General features: G+C 46.1%; 1 long non-coding RNA gene across 1 annotated transcript; it reads right to left on the bottom strand.

Moving 5' to 3' along the window:
* Positions 1-840: 840 nt before the first annotated feature.
* LOC133630414 (uncharacterized) lies at positions 841-18,204 on the bottom strand. Its single transcript, XR_009821250.1, has 4 exons — positions 17,362-18,204; positions 16,990-17,177; positions 15,308-15,510; positions 841-1,064 (listed from the first exon to the last, which is right to left on the bottom strand). It is a non-coding gene; the product is annotated as an uncharacterized LOC133630414 (long non-coding RNA).
* Positions 18,205-19,351: the final 1,147 nt, after the last annotated feature.

Genomic DNA, 19,351 nt, shown 5'->3' with positions numbered 1-19,351 from the left:
AGCGGGAGGGCTGATGACGAAAAAATGAGGTCACACTGTACCAGAAAACCCCTACATAGTTCAAAGTCCCCATCAAAGGGTCTAGGGCTGGCAATCCCGGGCTCCCGTTCCAGAATGCTGTGTTCAAGTCCCCGGACTTGAGAAACATGTGGAGGTACCATGGGTCCGGGACTGGCCCCAGGGCATACGCTGTCCAGCTTGGAATATAGTCAAATAAAGGCTCGCTCCAGGTTGTCCTCAAGGGCAGAAAAACAAACATGTTGTTCGCTCATGACGGAGCAAAGGATAGCCAGGTCAGAAATTCTGGATGTCCGGGACTGGGACTTGGCATTGTCGCCTGATTCCGACATGTTGTGGCCAGAACGTATTGTTATGTACAGAGAAGGGAAGGAGGCGACAACCAGGGCAGAACTGCGGTTTCACAAGGTTTATTTAAACCTTTGATGATTACGTGTCGTGTGTATGCTACTCTAAGTGAATGAGTGTAGACTATGTGTAATATCAATAGTGTAAATGTTACCAGGGGTTGTTGTCTGTGAGTGTTGGTTGTATCCTTCGTCGAATCGAGAGGGGCAAGGCGAATAGGCAGTCCATGAACAGGCAAGAGGTCGAGGGCAGAAGCGAGGCAGCGTGGTCTGGGTCCGAGCAGGGAGGTCGTGGATCGAGGAAGGCTGTCAGGAATCCGGATGGATGTCGAGAGGCAAGTCATGATCACGGAAGATAGGGGAGTCACTGTGGAAGACACAAGGGACATGAACCAGGGAGACATGGAGCGAGAGAGCAAAGAAAGGGCGAGCAAAGCACAGGGGAGGGATGCCAGACGTGATGCTTTTTGGAAGGTTAGCGATGTTCTGGCAAAGGTTTCTCGGGTCCGCTGGTATTTTTGCTGCTCCCTCTCATCAAGTCCAGGTGTGCAGATTACAGATTGTCTGCAGGCTTGTTGATGTGTGGGCGTGCTGCGCTCAGCACGAGCAGGGGTGTGTCTGAGTGCGCTGCCAGCGGAGGTGTCGGCAGCTCCAGCTGCAGAGGAAACATGGGTTCGACTCCGCGCCGTGACAGCGGTTCTATATTGCAGAAAAGGTGTAACAGATTATAGATGTGTGCTTTATCGTACATAGCTTTATCGTACATATTTAAATGAAAGTGGAGGTAAAATATTTTTCAATAGGCTACAGCTAGTAGTACAGGAAAACACCTAATTTAAATAAGGCGGTTTTCCCCAGTTATTAGTCTTAGTAGATCACAGACAACATGCCCTCTAATACTACACGCAATTTTATAGTTTGCGCATGCTTTTTAGCGCGTGGTATTTGGATCTTAGGCCCTCAGTTGTTTGTTTCTAACAACATGGTAAATAAATATTTTTTTTCATGTGTAGGTCCTCGGTTTACCTTGGGCCCTCAAATGACTACACATGCCCCATGCTGCTGTTAAAAAAGTAAAAAAAAAACATTTCAAAACAGGTTACAAAGGCTCCTAATTTTTCTGCTGACACATGCGTATTGCCTCATTTTAGTTGTATTATTTTCTCTAAACCATTTTTAATCTACTTGCTAATTTACTGTTAATATATGGTTACTTTCTGCTGTATCATAGTTATACACTATATTGCCAAAAGTATTTGGCCACCCATCCAAATGATCAGAAGCAGGTGTCCCGATCACTTGGCCCGGCCACAGGTCTATACAATCAAGCACTTAGGCATGGAGACTGTTTCTACAAACATTTGTGAGAGAATGGGCCGCTCGCAGGAGCTCAGTGATTACCAGCGTGGAACTGTCATAGGATGCCACCTGTGCAACAAATCCAGTCGTAAAATTTCCTCGCTCCTATATACTCCAAAGTCAACTGTCGACTTTATTATAAGAAAATGGAAGAGTTTGGTAACAACAGCAACTCAGCCACAAAGTGGTAGGCCATGTAAAATGACAGAGAGGGGTCAGCGGATGCTGAGGCGCACAGTGCAAAGACGTCGCCGACTTTCTGCACAGTCAGTTGCTACAGAGCTCCAAACTTCATGTGACCTTCCAATTAGCCCACGTACAGTACGCAGAGAGCTTCATGGAATGGGTTTCCATGGCCGAGCAGCTGCATCTAAGCCGTACATTACCAAGTCCAATGCAAAGCGTTGGATGCAGTATTATAAAGCACGTCCCCACTGCACTCTAGAGCAGTGGAGATGCGTTTTCTGTAGTGATGAATCACGCTTTTCTATCTGGCAATCTGATGGACCAGTCTGGGTTTGGAGGTTGCCAGGATAACGGTACATTTCGGACTGCATTGTGCCGAGTGTGAAATTTGGTGGAGGAGAAATTGTGGTGTGGGGTTGTCTTTCAGGAGTTGGGCTTGGCCCCTTATTTCCAGTGAAAGGAACTTTGAATGCTCCAGGATACAGAAAACATTTTGGACAATTCCATGACACAACGAAAATTCAATTAATTTGTTTCAGGCACCCAAAAATATGAACACAAAAGACATTTCAGAGAGAATAATTATAATTGTACATGGTGAAAACAATGTCAAATACATATACAGTGCAACCTACATTTATGCACCCTTCATTGTATGAACTTTTCGAAACTTTGTCTCAGGGTATGAATGTTTTTACCCATTGTGTGCCTTGCAGCCATTTTGTGCCTGGCAGAAAATGTATTTTGCTTAGGCGTGCTGATTGATCTCCATTGCACATTTAGTCAGTGCTTTCGTTAGCTACTGTGCAACTTTGTGAGCTTTTCAGGTGCTGTTTAGCCGTTGTACAGCATTTTTATAGTTTTAATAGCTTAATATGAGTAAAAAAAAGCAATTGACAAGCAATGTGTGGTTTGAAAAATTCAGAAAGTATTTACAGCGTTGTCGACATTGCTTCCTCCCCCCCTGATTCTCCTTTACGCCGCATGCCAAGAAGATCAACTGACGAGGTAAAGTGGATTTAGTGTTTTTATTCATAATTATAGGAGTGACCTGTCTGTTAAAGTTACAGAGTTTTGTGACTTCAAACAGTGAGTGCAACAAAGGGTTAGTGACAGTGCGTGTGTGCGTGTCAGCATGGCGACTGCTATGAGGACAGTTCAGCTAGTTGTTATTTTTTGAATTAGTTATTAAATAGAAAGTTGATCCATCACCCATTGTTATGTTGCTTGATACAAAGTACTGTAAAGCGCTTTATACTGTTTTCAAACAGTACAAACTTTGACTAAAATATGGACATTTGTTGAGGCAGGAATCTTGTTTAAGAACCAATTCATCCATCTATCCGTCCATATTCTTCCGCTTATTCAAGGTCAAGTGGCCGGGGCAGCACAGAAGCCCAGGCTTCCCTCTACCCAACACCTTCTTCTAGCTCCTCCCGGGTGAGCCCGAGGCATTCCCAGGCCATCTGGGAGACATACAGCATGCTCGCCATTGTGTCCTGGGTCTTCCCGGTGGCTTCCTACCGGCCGGCTGTGCCCTAAACACCTCACCAGGGAGGCATCCGGGGGGCCTCCTGACCAGATGCCCGAACGACCTCATCTGGCTCCTCTCGATGTGAAGGAGCAGCGGCTTTACTCTGAGCTTCTCCCGAATGACAGAGCTTCTCACCCTATCTCTAAGGGAGAGCCCCGCCACCCAACAGAATAAACTCATTCTGGCTGCTTGTACCCATGGTCTTGTATATATTAGAATTAGAATCAGAATCAGAATAGTTTGTATTGCCATTGTTTGAGAACGGGTTCACAAACTAGGAATTTTTCTTGGTGCAATTGTGCAACATAAAACACACATAAAACAGAATAGGTAATAAATTGAGCTGTAACTGAGCTATCAGATCTTGTTATTGTTCATGTGCCTAATGGCCGAGGGGGAAAAACTGTTCAGGTGGCGGGATGTGTGGGTCTGGATGGACCGTAGTCTCCTGCCTGAGGGGAGAGGGGAGAGAGGAGAATAGTTTGTGTCCAGGATGAGAAGAGTCAACTGTGATCCGACCCACACGCCTCCTAGTCTTGGAGGAGAACAGGTCCTGGAGGGATGGGAGCTTGCAGCCAATAATCTTCTCAGCAGCACGTACGATGCACTGCAGTCGATGCTTGTGGCGCTGGGGAACCACACGGTGATGGAGGAGGTGAGGATGGATTCGATGATGGCTGAGTAGAACTGCACCAGCATCTCGGTCAGCACCTTAAGTTTCCTCAGCTGCCGCAGGAAGTACATCCTTTGCTGGACCTTTTTGATGAGGGAGCTGATGGTCGGCTCCCACCTGAGGTCCTGGGCGATGGTGGTGCCCAAGCAATGGAAGGAGTCCACAATGGAGACGGGGGTGGGAGAGTCAATCAGGGTGAGGGGGGGTGGTGGGGCTGTGACTTTCCTGAAGTCCATGATCATCTCCACTGTTTTCTGGGCGTTCTCAGCTCCAGGTTGTTGAGGCTGCACCAGGACACCAGTCGGTCCACCTCTCTCCTGTAGACGGACTCGTCGCCATGCGAGATGAGTCCGATGAAGGTAGTGTCGTCCGCAAACTTGAGCACCTTTACAGACTGGTGACTGGAGGTGCAGCAGTTTATATACAGGGAGAAGAGCCAGGGGGAAAGTACAGAGCCCTGAGGAGTACCAGTGTTCGTGGTTCGACTGTCCGAGACAATCTTCACCAGCCGCAAGTGCTGTCTTCAGTCCGTCAGGAAGTCATTGATCCAACTGCAGAGGGAGTCGGGCATGCTGAGCTGGTAGAGCTTGTCTAGTAGCAGTCCAGAGAGGATGGTGTTGAAGGCAGAGCTGAAGTCCACAAACAGCTTCCTGGTGTAGGTTCCTGGGGAGTCCAGATGCTCCAGGATGAAGGGGAGGGCCAGGTTCACTGCATCATCCACAGACCTGTTGGCTCTGTAGGCAAACTGGAGTGGGTCCAGGAAAGGGGCGGTGATGTCCTTGAGGTGGGGAAGGACCAAGCGCTCAAAGGACTTCATGACCATAGACGTCAGCGCCACCGCCCTGTAGTCATTAAGTCCTTTGATTCGTGGTTTCTTGGGGACAGGGACGATGGTGGAGGTCTTGAAGCAGGACGGCACGCGGCATAGCTCCAGAGAGGTGTTAAAAATGTCAGTGACGACAGGAGCCAGCTGGTCCGCGAGTGTCTCAGGGTGGAGGGGGAGACACCATCTGGCCAGGGGGCCTTTCGCGTGTTCAGCTTCATGAACTGCCGGCATACATCCTCCTCTAAGATGGAGAGGGCCTTTGATGAAGTCCTGTGATGTTCTTGGAGTCCTTTGATGTCTTTGGAGTCATTTAATGAAGTGCTGGTGTTGGTGGAGGGGCATGGGGGGGGGGTGATGGTGGGGGAGCAGAGCTTTGATGAGCTGAAGGCTGTTCGTGACGACAGTAATGTGTGTTGAGGCCCTGAGCGAGAGTCCGGTCTATCAGGGCCTGGGGGGTTTTAGACTTATAGTTCGTAAGGGCCCTAAGCCCTCTCCACACGGCTGCAGAGTCATTGGAGCTGAACTGTTCCTGTAGACGGTTAGAGTACACATATTTAGCTTTCTCCACTTCCCTGTTGAAGTGGTACTTCACTTCTCTGTAGGTACTCCGGTCCCCACTCCTCCACGCAGCTTCCCTATTCTTGTGCAGCTGTCGTAGCTTGGGTGTGAACCAGGGCTTGTCGTTGTTATAACAAGCCCTAGTGCACGTTGGAATGATACGCGCCTCATTGAACTGTATGTATGAGTTCACAGTGTCAGTATACTCGTCCGAATTTTCCGTGGCCGCTCCAATTGCCTCCCAGTCTGTCGTCTCAAAACATGCGCGCAGCTCCCCCACAGCCTCAGCGGTGTACTTCTTAATGGTCTTCATAACAGGTTTTACCAGTTTCTGTCTCTGTCTGTATGAAGGGATTAAGTGCACCATCACGTGATCTGATAGTCCGAGAGCAGCGCGCAATGTATGTATGCCTTGCTTATTGTAGTGTAACAGTGATCCAAAGTGTTGTCCTCTCTGGTCGGGCATTTAATAAACTGCCCCTACTTGGGTAATTCCTGGCTCAAATTTCCCTTGTTAAAGTCACCAAGCACGATAACAAGAGAGTCCGGGAAAGACCGCTCCACATGTAAGATCTGGTCTGCAAGCGTGCGCTGAGCGTCATGCTCGTCCGCGCTGTGCGGTATGTAGGCAGCCACCAGTATGAATGAAATGATCTCACGTGGTGAGTAAAAGGGCTTACTGTGAATGAAAATATATTCCAGAGCAGGAGAGCAGTGTTGGGTTATAACCGTCACGTCTGTACACCAGTTGTTGTTGATGAAGAAGCAGACTCCACCGCCTCTTGCTTTGCCGGAGAGCCCCGGGTCTCGGTCCGCGCGGAGAAGATGAAAGCCCTCCAGTTGAACCGCGCTGTCAGGGACACTCGCGCTCACCCACGTTTCCGTGAAGCACAAAACACAAGATGAGGAAAAGTCCTTGTTTTTTCTCATCAGCAACACTAGCTCGTCCATCTTGTTGGGAAGTGAGCGGACGTTGGAGAGAAAGATTAGGAGTGGACTGCCATAATCAGGTGGTCAGGTACCCCAGCTCTCTAAGCACTCCTCACAGGAATTTCCAAGGGACATAGTCAAATGCCTCCTCCAAGTCCACAAAGCCCATGTAGACTGGTTGGACAAATTCCCATGCACCCTCAAGGACCCTGCAGAGAGTATAAAGCTGGTCCACAGTTCCACCACCAGGACAAAAACCACAGCGCTCCTCCCGAATCTGGGGTTTGACTATCCAGCACACATGCATTGAACTTATCGGCAGGCTAAGGAATTTGATCCCACAAGAGGAACCACCACCCTGGTCTGCAAATCCAGAGGTACCGCCCTCGATGTCCACACAATGCTGCAGAGCTTTGTCAACCAAGACAGCACCACAGCATCCAGAGGCTTAAAGAACTGAGATGGGAGAGTCCACCACAGAATCTCCAGGCACTGCTTCATCATAAGAAGACGAGTAGGTGAGACTGAGGAGGTCACACCCACAACTTCCCTAGTCGAGGTCAGTAGTCAATAGTGCTGCCCATTGACAGCACTCCTCTTCTCGCCAGTGACTTGCTTTGAATGCAGATCCCAAATTGCAGTGTTAGATTCCACAAACCAGATCTTTCAATAGGTGACCATTTTCTAAGTCTAGCTTCTTGACCTTGTTTGCCCTCTTGTCCTGGTGCATGGATGTGAGCACAACTCTGCTATTGGAAACCCACTAAGTGAGCTTGAAACCGCCAACTGCACAAAGTCTGAAGGTCTTGGATTAGAGAAATAGCCTCTATCTCTGTGCCAACATATTTTAGACAATCATCCACGTAGAAATTCCTTAAGATAGTGCTTGTGGTTTGTGAGCTGAACTGTGCCTGGTTGTCTTCTGCACACCTTCTTAGTGCATTCATTTCACAATTTGGTGCTGAAGTTGCTCCAAATATGTGGACCACCATCTTGTATTCCTTCAGTTCCTGACTAAGGACTCCGTCTGGCCACCACAAAAATATCATCATGTTTGTGTTTTCCGGGTGAACCCTGACTTGATGAAACATGCCGTCAATGTCAGACATGAAGGCAATTGGTTCGGATCTGAATCTCGTTAGCACGCAAATGAAAGAAAAGTCAGGTCAAGTCCTTGCAAAATTGTGAGTTTAGTGAAGTGTTTTTGATAGGTCGCTGCAAAGTCGAAAACCACTCGCAACTTGTGCTTTGTTGGTAAACCCCATGATGCGGGATGTACCACGTCTTCTTGGCACCTTCACAGGTCTCTGTTGCAGGGATCTCCTCAGCATAAGATCTCCCTATTGTTTCTGTCATGAACTTTATGTAATCCTGATGAAACTCGTAGTTTCTCACCAGTTCCCGTTTCAGACTTTCTGCTCTTTGTATTGCAAAGGCTTGATTGTTTGGAAAAATGACATCCTTGTTTCTCAAAGAAAGACCTATGCTGTAATGTCCGTCAATTAGCTTCACTGACTGTGATACCGTTTCCATGAAGTGTTTGTCTTCAGATGACATCTCCACTTTTTCAGTCATATAATGCTCAGGGAAGTCAAACTTCATCTGCTGCTCCATGATTTTCTCCAGCGTTACCACTGATATCCTGTTTACAGTTACCTGTGGCCACTCACCATCTCCCTTGCTTTTGTTTTCTTCTTTCAGAGGACTATTGATTGTCCAGAGTCTTTACTGCATATGGGCCATTTCCTTCATTGTTCAGAACCTTCCAAGGTTTAAGTGCATTTGGTACGTTTGTTCCGTTTAACAAGCCTATTCTTCCATCAATCTGCGTCAGCTGAACCTCCTTCAAATATGGCCACATCATTTTGTTGAGAATTTTTTTTTCTTTTAACTGGAATATCAGTTTGTGTGAAGACTTGTGGGAGCTTTAAGAATGTGTCTTCATCTAAAGCACTGACCTCTAGTCCGTTGACAACATGTACACTGACTATCCCTTCCTTTCCCACAGTGCATAGCATAATTTTTGTCATTTTTCCTTTTATCTTAAGACTTCTCATCAGTTCCTCTGTACAGAAGGTTCCAGTGCTTCCTGGCTCTAGGAACGCATATGATTCTACTACTTTGTTGTTCCTCCCACACTTGACCTTTACTGGAATGATTGACAATGTCCAAGCCACTTCTCTGGCCCCAGTCCTACCACAAGTTTCATTACTAATGGGAGCTGAACCCTGGTCAGGTTTCTTACTGTTTTCATTTTGTCTATATAAATGCAAAATGGTGGGATGTTTCTGAGAACATATTTAACAAATATGTCTTTGTTGACATCCTTTAATTAGATGTCCCTGTAACAGACATCCAAAGCACTAGCTCTTAGACTTGAGGAAATCACGTTTTTCCTTGTGAGGCTTCTGTTTAACTAGAATGCAACTCATTTCTGAGCTATTGTAAAGCACGCTACCCTGTGTTTTATCCAAACAACTTTTTTGCCAAAAATCTCAATTGTCTGACTGCCCATGTCGAAAGCTGCCCTCACTACTTTGTTGTGGAATCTTTTGGTAAATATTTGTGCCTGTTTTCACTTCAACGGCAGCTGCACAAACTGAATCATTCTCATTTAGCGCCGCAAGCTTTGCGATAGCAGCAGCTATAGCTGTTTGCAACTCCAACTCCCGACCTGCGACGAGGTGACGAGTTGTCCAAGGTGTACCCCGCCTACCGCTCGAATGCAGCTGAGATAGGCTCCAGCACCCCCCGTGACCCCAAATTGGATAAGCGGTAGAAAATGGATGGATGGATGCCTTAAGCATAGCCTATTCTCTTTCAATTTCCAATCTATGTTGCAATGTTCCTGTACGTGCTATTAAAGCAGCTTTTTCCACTTCTATCCTCAACCTTGTAGCAGACACAGTAGACGACACATCAGAAGAAGATCGGCTGGATTTCCTGCCTTCACTATGCTTGAACGATATCATTATCTGCAGGCTCTACCTCTTCATCAATTATTATTGCCTCATCCACATGTTCATTCACACCTGTATCCAACTTTCAACTTTTTTCACAAAGGCTTTTAAACGCTTGCCTTTTGTCTCATACCACTGTGTTTGGTCTTGCAGAACTTCTGTAGCACTCATAATAATTTGTATTGCGTCATCGGCTGCACAAAACGCCATGTACATGCTTGAAAAGTCATCAGATAAGCTTTCCTTGTTCCTTTAAGCTGCTGCAGCATCTCGTCTTGTGCTGGAACAGTTAACTTAGGTACTCTCTTAGTGAGGGTGGCTATGTCCTTTTGCTCCATATTAAATAGGTTGTCTTAAACTTTTCATCACAATCAACCTACTTGATAGCCTTCTCATCCTCCAGAGTTGTTGCAATTGAGATATATTGTCAAAAGTCCAGGGAAAGTCATTGACCAATATTCCACTTAGTGCAGCAATAAGCAAGTGTCCTTTCTAGATGTCGCTCCTCCAGCTGTGCACCAATTAAGTTTGTGCGTCGCAGTTCCTTTGATGGTTCATCCTTAACGGCAACTAACCTTCCTTTGTCGTTTCCTCGGCAGGGCATGGCATTTCAGACGCGTGGTTTTCTTAAATTTGCTGTTCCTGCATCCCACAATAACAACAGGCAAACGATCCAAAGTATATAAAAAAAATGACAGGGTTTATTTTCACTTTTATATATATACAGATGATGTGAGCGAAAACACATCATTGAGGCGGTAGTACATCTTCAGACTTCTTTAGTCAAATTTACATACGTTTAAACACGGTCAAAAAAAGCTGTTGCTCTTGTGTTTGACCTTCCAAAAACCAAACATCACTCCTTTCACAGCAGTTACTGACAATTTACAGCAACTGGCACTTTATGACAGCCACTCTAAACAGAGCAAACAAATTGAGCACAACTGCATTAATAGGAATTGAAAGATACTATTTTAAACTATACACCAATAATATAGCAAAATAAAAAATATACAGTCATGTGAGCTATTACTGTATAATCAAATTTACTTTAAACAAAGCATGATAAGTAAACTTAAGACATATGTGTCATTATGTCCGAAATGGCTCTAACACTTATTTACATGGGATTTTTTAGTTTTTTATTGTTAATACATTTGCAAAAAAAAAAACTTTTCACAGGCTCCAGCCACCCCAGCAACCCAGAGAAGGACAAGCAGTAGAAAATGGATGGATTGACGGATTGTCATTACGGGGTATAATGTATAGAGTTGTTAAGATGAAAATTAACCTATTCTATTTTGGAATAAGGCTGTACCATAACCGAGTTGAGAAAAAGTGAAGCACTGTGAATATATTCCGGATGAACTGTATAATGGTAAAATTTCCCAAGACATTCTTACTCTCCCCCATGGTGTGCAGTGTTAGTGCTAGGGCTGATGAACCGTCAATCAGGGATCGAATCCTGGACGCAAAAGTGCCAGGCAGATGTTTAAATATGTATTTTTATTCATTTTGCACAAAAAAAAATATTGAACAATGTATTTTAAACAAAGTCCTTTTAGTACAAAACATGCATCACATTACATGTGGGTTTGATTAAAAAAATAAATAAATACATTGAATTACTTTCATTACAAAATAATGGCTCAAAGCTCAAAATAAGGGGCTCAAAATTAAATTATTGTTAGGGCCACAAATTAGCCAGAGGTTGCCCTTAAAGCACATATGTAGTACACAATTAGTTTTGTATGGTACATTCACATAAATGTAACATTCAAAACATCAAACCTAATTAGAAATACTACAATAGTACAGCAGTATGTATTGTATATGTTAGCCATTCGAGTGTAAAATACATTTCTCTCACGCTACAATGACAAGCTGTACCCAGGAAGCAAAGATGCCAAATCTGTTGACACACACTAAGCTCCTTTAAGAGACACGTGGCTGACATATTGAACGCCAACCTGGGATATTAAGCACTATGCCTTGTTCTCCTATTACTTTGTGTTCAAACAACAACTTAAATATATAAAATTCAAAGATGTAATCTTTATCATATAATTAGTCAGTTTTACATATATGTGAGAAAAAAGCTATTCTGTAGGTGAGAATATAGTTTTTATGAACATTTCAGCCTTTCGAGCTGATTGCAGATGAGAGGTATGATTATATTATTATGCATGAGGGGAAACAAATCTTTAGAAAAGGTGTCTGCTGCCACAGACTAATTTTCCTTCAGTGCTGGTCTCTGAAATGACTGAATGGCCTCAAGTGTGATTGTGAGCACCGGAGTAAGCCTTTCACAGCATTATTTCTTTTCGAGCTACTCCCAGGTGAAGCCCCAGGCACTTCCTTTTGGGGCTAGAATGATGCTAAGGGGGCCGCACTCAGCTTAATATCTAATGTGGCGGCAAGTTAAAAGGTAAAGTTATCATATGTAAAAGCCATTTTCTGGGTGTTTCCTTCTAAATGAGCTCTGCTAATTTCATGGGCGGGATAATGGAGGAATGTTGTCTGGAGGGTAAGTAGGCACACCCTGCAGGAGATATCATATCTGCATAGAAACCATGTTTGTTGCTGCTCTACTTCTGCTGTAATTTTCCATTTTCAGCCACAAGCTGACTGGTGTGATGTTTTACTACAGATTGAAGTCATGCCAATGAACGTATTGTCCTTTATGTAGTGGTGGTCATTTATTGATTTACACAGAGTACCGGGTATCTGCTTGGTGTATAATTTTGTAATTCAAAATTATTAAATATATGTTTATATGTTCCACAAGGTATTAAGTAATTAAGCTTGATTAAAATAATATACATTGAACTATAATATGATTTGGTCTGCATTGCATACAGCAGTGTTTCTTAACGCCTAGAGGGACCCCCAAACAACATCTGCTTTTCAGCTGTGGTCCATAAGGGCCATGGGTAATACACTCAGTTGTAATACACTTTTTCACCACTTGTTACTGTAATGACAGTTTCAAACAAACAGAAGAAGTCGGGAGCTAAATTCATTGAGTAGTTTTTTAAAGCACAAAAATTAAGACTAAAGTGGTGAAGCTGTATTTTCATTTGCACTTACATTTCATTGACAGTTTATTTAAGAAACATATTGTGACAGTACTATGGAGAAGGAGACGGCGTTTAGGCAGAAGGGTTAGCTCAATAATCTTTGATTGAGGATTGATTATGCGGTGGAGTGTGTATGCAACTAGGTGTGTGTCAAGCAGGACTATGTGAAGCGTTAGCAATGAAATATTACCAGGGGGTTGTTGAAGGTGCGTGTTAAGTGAAGAAGCAGACAAGTCCAAAAAGGGCTAGGCAGATGAAGGTCTGTATAAACAAGCGGGAGGTCCATGGGGCTGGAGAGAGAGAGGTCGAGAGGTCTGTGTCTAAAGCGGGGTCGAGTATCGAGGGTGGCAGTCCGAATCCAGATGGGTCCAGGGAAGTGAGGCGCACAGCTCACGGCAGCATGTAGATCCACTATGGACTAGACTTTTACAATATTATGCTAGATCTACATGCCATCTACATGCTGCCGCTAGGTGACATAATACACAAATATGGTGTTAGCTTTCACTGTTATGCTGATGACACCCAACTCTACATGCCCCTAAAGCTGACCAACACGCCGGATTGTAGTCAGCTGGAGGCGTGTCTTAATGAAATTAAACAATGGATGTCCGCTAACTTTATGCAACTCAACGCTAAGAAAACGGAAATGCTGATTATCGGTCCTGCTAAAGACCGACACCTATTTAATAATACCACCTTAACATTTGACAACCAAACAATTACACAAGGCGACTAGGTAAAGAATCTGGGTATTATCTTCGACCCAACTCTCTCGTTTTAGAAAAAAAAAAAAAAGTCTGCGGGCTATAGAGCGTTTTCTATTTAGGCTCCGGTATTCTGGAGTGCCCTCCCGGTAACAGTTTGAGATGCTACCTCAGTAGAAGCATTTAAGTCCCATCTTAAAACGCATTTGTATACTCTAACCTTTAAATAGACCCCCCTGTTAGACCAGTTGATCTGCCGTTTCTTTTCTGCTCTGCCCCCCTCGCCTTCGTGGAGGGGGGGGGGGGGGGCACAGGTTCGGTGGCCACGGATGAAGCGCTGGCTGTCCAAAGTCGGGACCCGGGGGGACCGCTCGTCTGTGCATCGGTTGGGGACGTCTCTGCGCTGCTGACCTGTCTCCACTCAAGATGAGCTCCTGCTGGCCCCACTATGGACTGGACTCTCACTATTACAGTATGTTAGATCCACTATGGACTATACTCTCACAATATTATGTTAGATCCACTCGACGTCCATTGCACCAGTCGCCCAGGGACTTGGAGGAGGGAGGGTTCCAAACGGTTCCAGACCGCGGGGAGCGCGTCTGGTATCTGGTATCCTCTCCTTGAGGGGGGGGGGGGGGGGGGGTTGGGCTAGGGCCGGGAGCTGTGCTGGTGGGGTGGCTCAGCTGCGCCCAGCCAGGCAGCAGCCTCCAGCCCGGCCGCCACCACCAGTCTTTCAGCCTGCTAAGCCACAGCCTTCAGCCCGGCCGCCACCACCGGTCTTTCTGCCTGCTAAGCCGTAACCCCCAGCTAGGCCACCTCCGCCGAGGCCAAAGCCATGGCTAGCACCACGGCTACCAGCTCCAAGGCTAGCACCAGTAGCTGCACCACGGCTAGCACCTGTCGCAGCACCACGGCTAGCACCTGTCGCAGTACCACGGCTAGCACCTGTCGCTGCACCACGGCTAGCACCAGTAGCACCACCATGGCTAGCACCAGTAGCTGCACCACGGCTAGCACCTGTCGCTGCACCACGGCTAGCACCTGTCGCTGCACCACGGCTAGCAGCTGTCGCTGCACCACGGCTAGCACCAGTCCCTGCACCACGACAATTGCCGCCAGTCGCAGCTCCACAACAAGTGCCGCCAGTCCCAACTCCACGACAAGTGCCCCCAGTCACAGCTCCACGCCGCCAGGACTCAAGCCAGGACCTACGCCAAGACCCACCACGCCAAGACCCACCACGTCAAGACCCAAGCCAAGCTTTGTCTGCTGCTGCACCCATGCCTGGTTCATCTGCTGCTTCCATGCCTGCCACAACGACGCGCCCGGCTTCCACGCCTGCCACGACAACGACGACGCGCCCACCTCCTTGTCGGCCACGGATGTGGCCATTCCCTGGGCGTCCGCCACGCCAAGTGCGTCCACCTCTTTGTCAGCCACGGATGTGGCCATTCCCTGGGCGTCCGCCACGCTAAGTACGCCAACCTCCTCGTCGGCCACGGATGTGGCCATTCACGGGTAGCCCACCTCTTCAGGTTCAGCAGCGGTCTACGCGTCGACGCCATCTGATTCTTCCCCGGTGGATACGGGGACACTTGGTCTGGCGACCCACCGCCATGTCCCCCTCCCGCCCTCCCATGACTCTTGATCTTTGTTTTATTTTTTTGAACATCTGGGATCTGTCTTTAAAGGGGGGGGGGGGGGGGGGCTCTGTCATGTCTTTTGATCATGTTTTGTTTTAGTTATGTCCTGTTTGGTTTTTGGACACTTAGTTCCTGCTTTTTCACTCCCTTGTTTTGTTTTCATGATTACCCATTAGTTTCACCTGTTGCTCATTTGGACATACGCACCTGTGTTAATCATGTCACTGTTATTTAAGCCTGTCTTTTTCTGTTGGTCGGTCTGGCAACATTAACTCTGATTCCTCTGTTACGTCTACTACCCATGCTACCTCATGTTTATCATAGTTCATGTTGTTCGTTCTGGTCACAGTAAGTGTTATTTATTTCATGTCCATAGTTTTTGCCTTTGTGCTAGTTTTTGTTTTCATAGCTAAGTTTGATCTCCGCCTTGAGCGTGCCTTTTGTTTGTTCTTTTGTTAGTGTTAAAATAAATGATGTATCTACCTTCATCCGATGTCCAGTCAAGTTTGTTTGCATTCCGGGAAAGCAACTCCCGCAGGAAACTGCGCGAAAGTCCATGTCATGACAGAGCGGAGGCCGGGTTGATGATCCTCTATGGGACATGGTCCCACGTAGCGTGGTGCCAACTTTTGAGCTGATGCCGGAAGATGAAGGTCCTTGTTAAGCAGCATCACTTGCTGCCCGGGCTGACAAGTGGGAGTTTAGTTGAGTTGAGTTTGAGTTTATTTCGAACATGCAAGCATACAACATGATACATCACAATTTCCAGTTTCTCTTTTCAACATGTTCGAAAATGAGTAGGAAGAAGCAGAGCTTATTTAATCCTACCCATTTTCTTTTACATAACAGTTGCTAAAACTTTTGTTCACTTCCTGTTCTCAATTTATCCACAATATACTCCATAAGTAATCACAATAAAAATAAATACATAGATAATAATTGGTGAAGTAAGTTACATTTCATATGATGAGATAAGTAAGATTATTTTGAGAGTGAAAGAATGGATGAATTAAATAAAGTCAGAATGTTTATCATGGTTCTTCTTCTTTGCACTTTGTAAACACTTTAAGTTTGAAGAGTTTCTTGAAGTGGATCATATTAGTACATTGTTTGATTGCTTTGCTTAATCCATTCTATAATTTAATTCCACATACTGATATACTGAAGGTCTTAAGTGTTGTACGTGCGTACAAATGTTTTAAATTACATTTCTCTCTAAGATTATATTTCTCCTCTTTTTTTGAGAAGAATTGTTGTATATTCTTGGGTAGCAGGTTATAGTTTGCTTCGTGTATAATTTTAGCTGTTTGCAAATTCACTATGTCGTGGAATTTCAGTATCTTTGATTCAATAAATAAAGGATTTGTATGTTCTCTATATCCAACATTATGTATTATTCTAACGGATCTTTTTTGTAACACCGTTAATGAATGAAGTGTACTTTTGTAATTATTTCCCCATATTTCTACACAATAACTCAGATATGGTAACACTAGTGAGCAGTAGAGAATATGAAGTGATTTTTTGTCTAGAACATGTTTTGCTTTATTCATTATTGACGTGTTTCTTGCTACTTTATGTTGTATATTTTTTACGTGAGATTTCCAGTTCAATTTATCATCAATCATTATACTTAGAAATTTGGTTTCATTTACTCTTTCAAATTCTATTCCGCCTATTTGTATTTGTGTTTGACCTTCTCTTCTTCTGTTACCAAATAGCATTATTTTAGTTTTACTGAGATTCAACAATAGTCTGTTTTTGTCAAACCATCTTTTTAATTTGTTAATTTCTTCTGTTATTATTTGTATTATCTTCTGTGTGTTCTCTCCTGAACAAAACGCTGTTGTATCATCCGCAAATGATACTAACTTTAAATATTTTGTAACTTTACAAATGTCATTTATATAAAGATTGAATAATTTAAGTCCTAGTATTGATCCCTGAGGTACACCACAGGATATATTTAGCGGGAGCCGGTATGTGATGTCGGTTTGCGCTGCAACGCATTCTTTCGGTGGCCCTCAACAAAGCAGCGCGGGCGGTACTCCAAATGTTGTGGCAGCATCTCAGGTGAGCTTGGGTGTAAGGGACTGCTGCTTCGACCTCCTGCTGGTAGAACAGGGGAGGTTGATAGCCCAAAGAATACTCAAAAGGTGACATACCCGTTGCAGAGCTGGCCATGGAGTTGTAGGCGTACTCCACCCAGGGAAGGTACTTGCTCCAAGATGTGAGCAGCCATACAGCGCAGCATGGTTTCCACACACTGATTGGCTCTCTCCACTTGACCATTACTCTGGGGGTGGTAACCGGAGGTGAGACTGACCGTGGCCCCATTTCCCTTGCAAAAAATCTGCCAGACACAGGAGATGAATTGGAGACCACGGTCTGACACGACATCCATGGGGATCCCATGCAGTCTGATGATGTGTTGTGTGAGCAGTTTTGCGGTCTCAGTGGTGGATGGAAGCTTGGAAAGGGGAATGAAGTGTGCCCCTTTGGAGAATCTGTCCACTATTGTCAAAATGGTGTCTTACCTTGAGAGATGGGGAATCCCGTAATGGAGTCCACAGCAAAGTGGGACCAGGGTCGGCTGGGGATGGGTAGCGGACACAACAGGCCTGCCGGGGGGCTATGGGTAGCCTTGTTGCGGGAGCAGATGGTGCAAGCAGCGACAAACTCCCGGGTATCAGCCTCCGTGGATGGCCACCAAAAATGCCGTCGGATAAACGATAGGCACCTGTGCACTCCAGGATGACAAACGAAGACAATGGAATGATCCCAGTCCAATACCTTAGGGCGTAGTTCCTTGGGAACAAACAGTCTGTCGGATGGTCCACCGTCCGGACCCGGGTCAGAGCGCAAAGCTTCCCTGACCAGACTTTCGACCTCCCAAGTTACCACGCCCATAATACGAGCAGGAGGGATGATGAGATCCGCTGTGGGTGGGCTGAGGTTTCTTCCGAGAATTGGCAAGAGAGGGCATCCACCTTCGTGTTGCGGGAGCCTGGTCTGAAAGACAGTGTATAGTCAAAACGACTAAAAAATTGTGCCCATCGTGCCTGACGGTTGTTGAGCCTCTTAGCGGAGCGAATGTGAATTAAGTTGCGGTGATCCGTTAGGACTAAAAATGGGTGTTTGGCCCCCTCCAGCCAGTGCCTCCACTCCACCAGAGCCTCGTGTACCGCCAACAGTTCATGGTTCCCCGCGTCATAATTCCTTTCAGCAGGGGAGAGACGTCTGAAAAAAAAAGCACAAGGGTGCACCAAATTGTCCTTCCCAGAGTGCTGGGAAAGCACAGCCCCGATACCGGAATCGGAGGCATCCACCTCCTATGTAAAAGAACTGTTAGGGTCAGGGTGGACTAGCACCGGGGCTGAACTGAATCTCTTCTTGAGGGTCTAGAAGGCTCTGCTGGCCTCCTTGGACCACTGAAAAAGCGAAAGAGTAGATGTGAGAGAATGAAGAGTGTGGTTGCTCGAGAGGGTCAGGGATAAAGTTTCCTTGCGGTGAGTAATAGGTCCCAGAGGGCGTCCATCCAGGGCTTGAGCCGGTAGTGAGGCGGCGTCCCCCCGTCCACCAGGTGATCAAATACGTCACAGAATTCTGAGCGTAAAGCGGAATAGTTTGTGCTCAGCACCAGAGTTCCGGTCCACTGCTGCCGTGGCCCACTTGAGCGCTCTGCCAGCCAGGAGAGAAAAAATAAACAGATCTTGGCCCCGTCAGAAGCGTAGCAAGACGGTTGATGTTGAAAAGTCATCTCGCATTGGACCAAGAATCCACGGCACAGATCAAAATCGCCTTCAAAGGGTCTGGGACTGGCAATCTTCGGTTACCGGGTATAAAGGGGGTTCCCGGGGGCAGCTGCAGCAGAAACTGACGATTCATGTGTGGGGGGAGTCGGCAGTCCATTCTAGCGAGCAGGCTAGCGAAGGCAACGTCTAGCTTGTTTTCAAGTGAAGAGAAGCGCTCTTGGTGCTGCTGGAGTATCCCGTGCATCGAAGCTACTTCGGAGCTCAATGGAGCTCGGGGAGGGAGCGTGGTCTTCGCTCTGACAATGCCCACTGGTTTTGACATGGCCAGAACGTACTGTGACAGTACTATGGAGAAGGAGACAGCGTTTAGGCAGAAGGGATAGCTCAATAATCTTTTATTGAGGATTGATTATGCGGTGGAGTGTGGATGCTACTAGGTGTGTGTCAAGCAGGACTATGTGAAGCGTTAGCAATGAAATATTACCAGGGGGTTGTTGAAGGTGCCTGTTGAGTGAAGAAGCAGACAAGTCCAAAAGGGGCTAGGCAGAGAGAGAGGTCGAGAGGTCTCTATCCAAAGTGAGGTTGAGGATCGAGGGAGGCAGTCCGAATCCAGATGGGTCCAAGGAAGTGAGGCGCACAGCTCACTTCCAAGGCGACGGAGGGTATCTGAGGGAACAGGGAAGATGACAAAGGCAGGTGAGCACGAGGGCAGATATCACAGAGAGAGAGAGAGAGAGAGAGAAGCTAGATACGTGTGGCTTACATTACTGCG

Source organism: Entelurus aequoreus, linkage group LG15 (genome assembly GCF_033978785.1).
Source record: "Entelurus aequoreus isolate RoL-2023_Sb linkage group LG15, RoL_Eaeq_v1.1, whole genome shotgun sequence".
Classification (NCBI taxonomy): Eukaryota; Metazoa; Chordata; class Actinopteri; order Syngnathiformes; family Syngnathidae; genus Entelurus; species Entelurus aequoreus.
The sequence above is the reverse complement of the archived record's forward strand: the minus strand, read 5'-3'. Positions and strand labels throughout refer to the sequence as shown.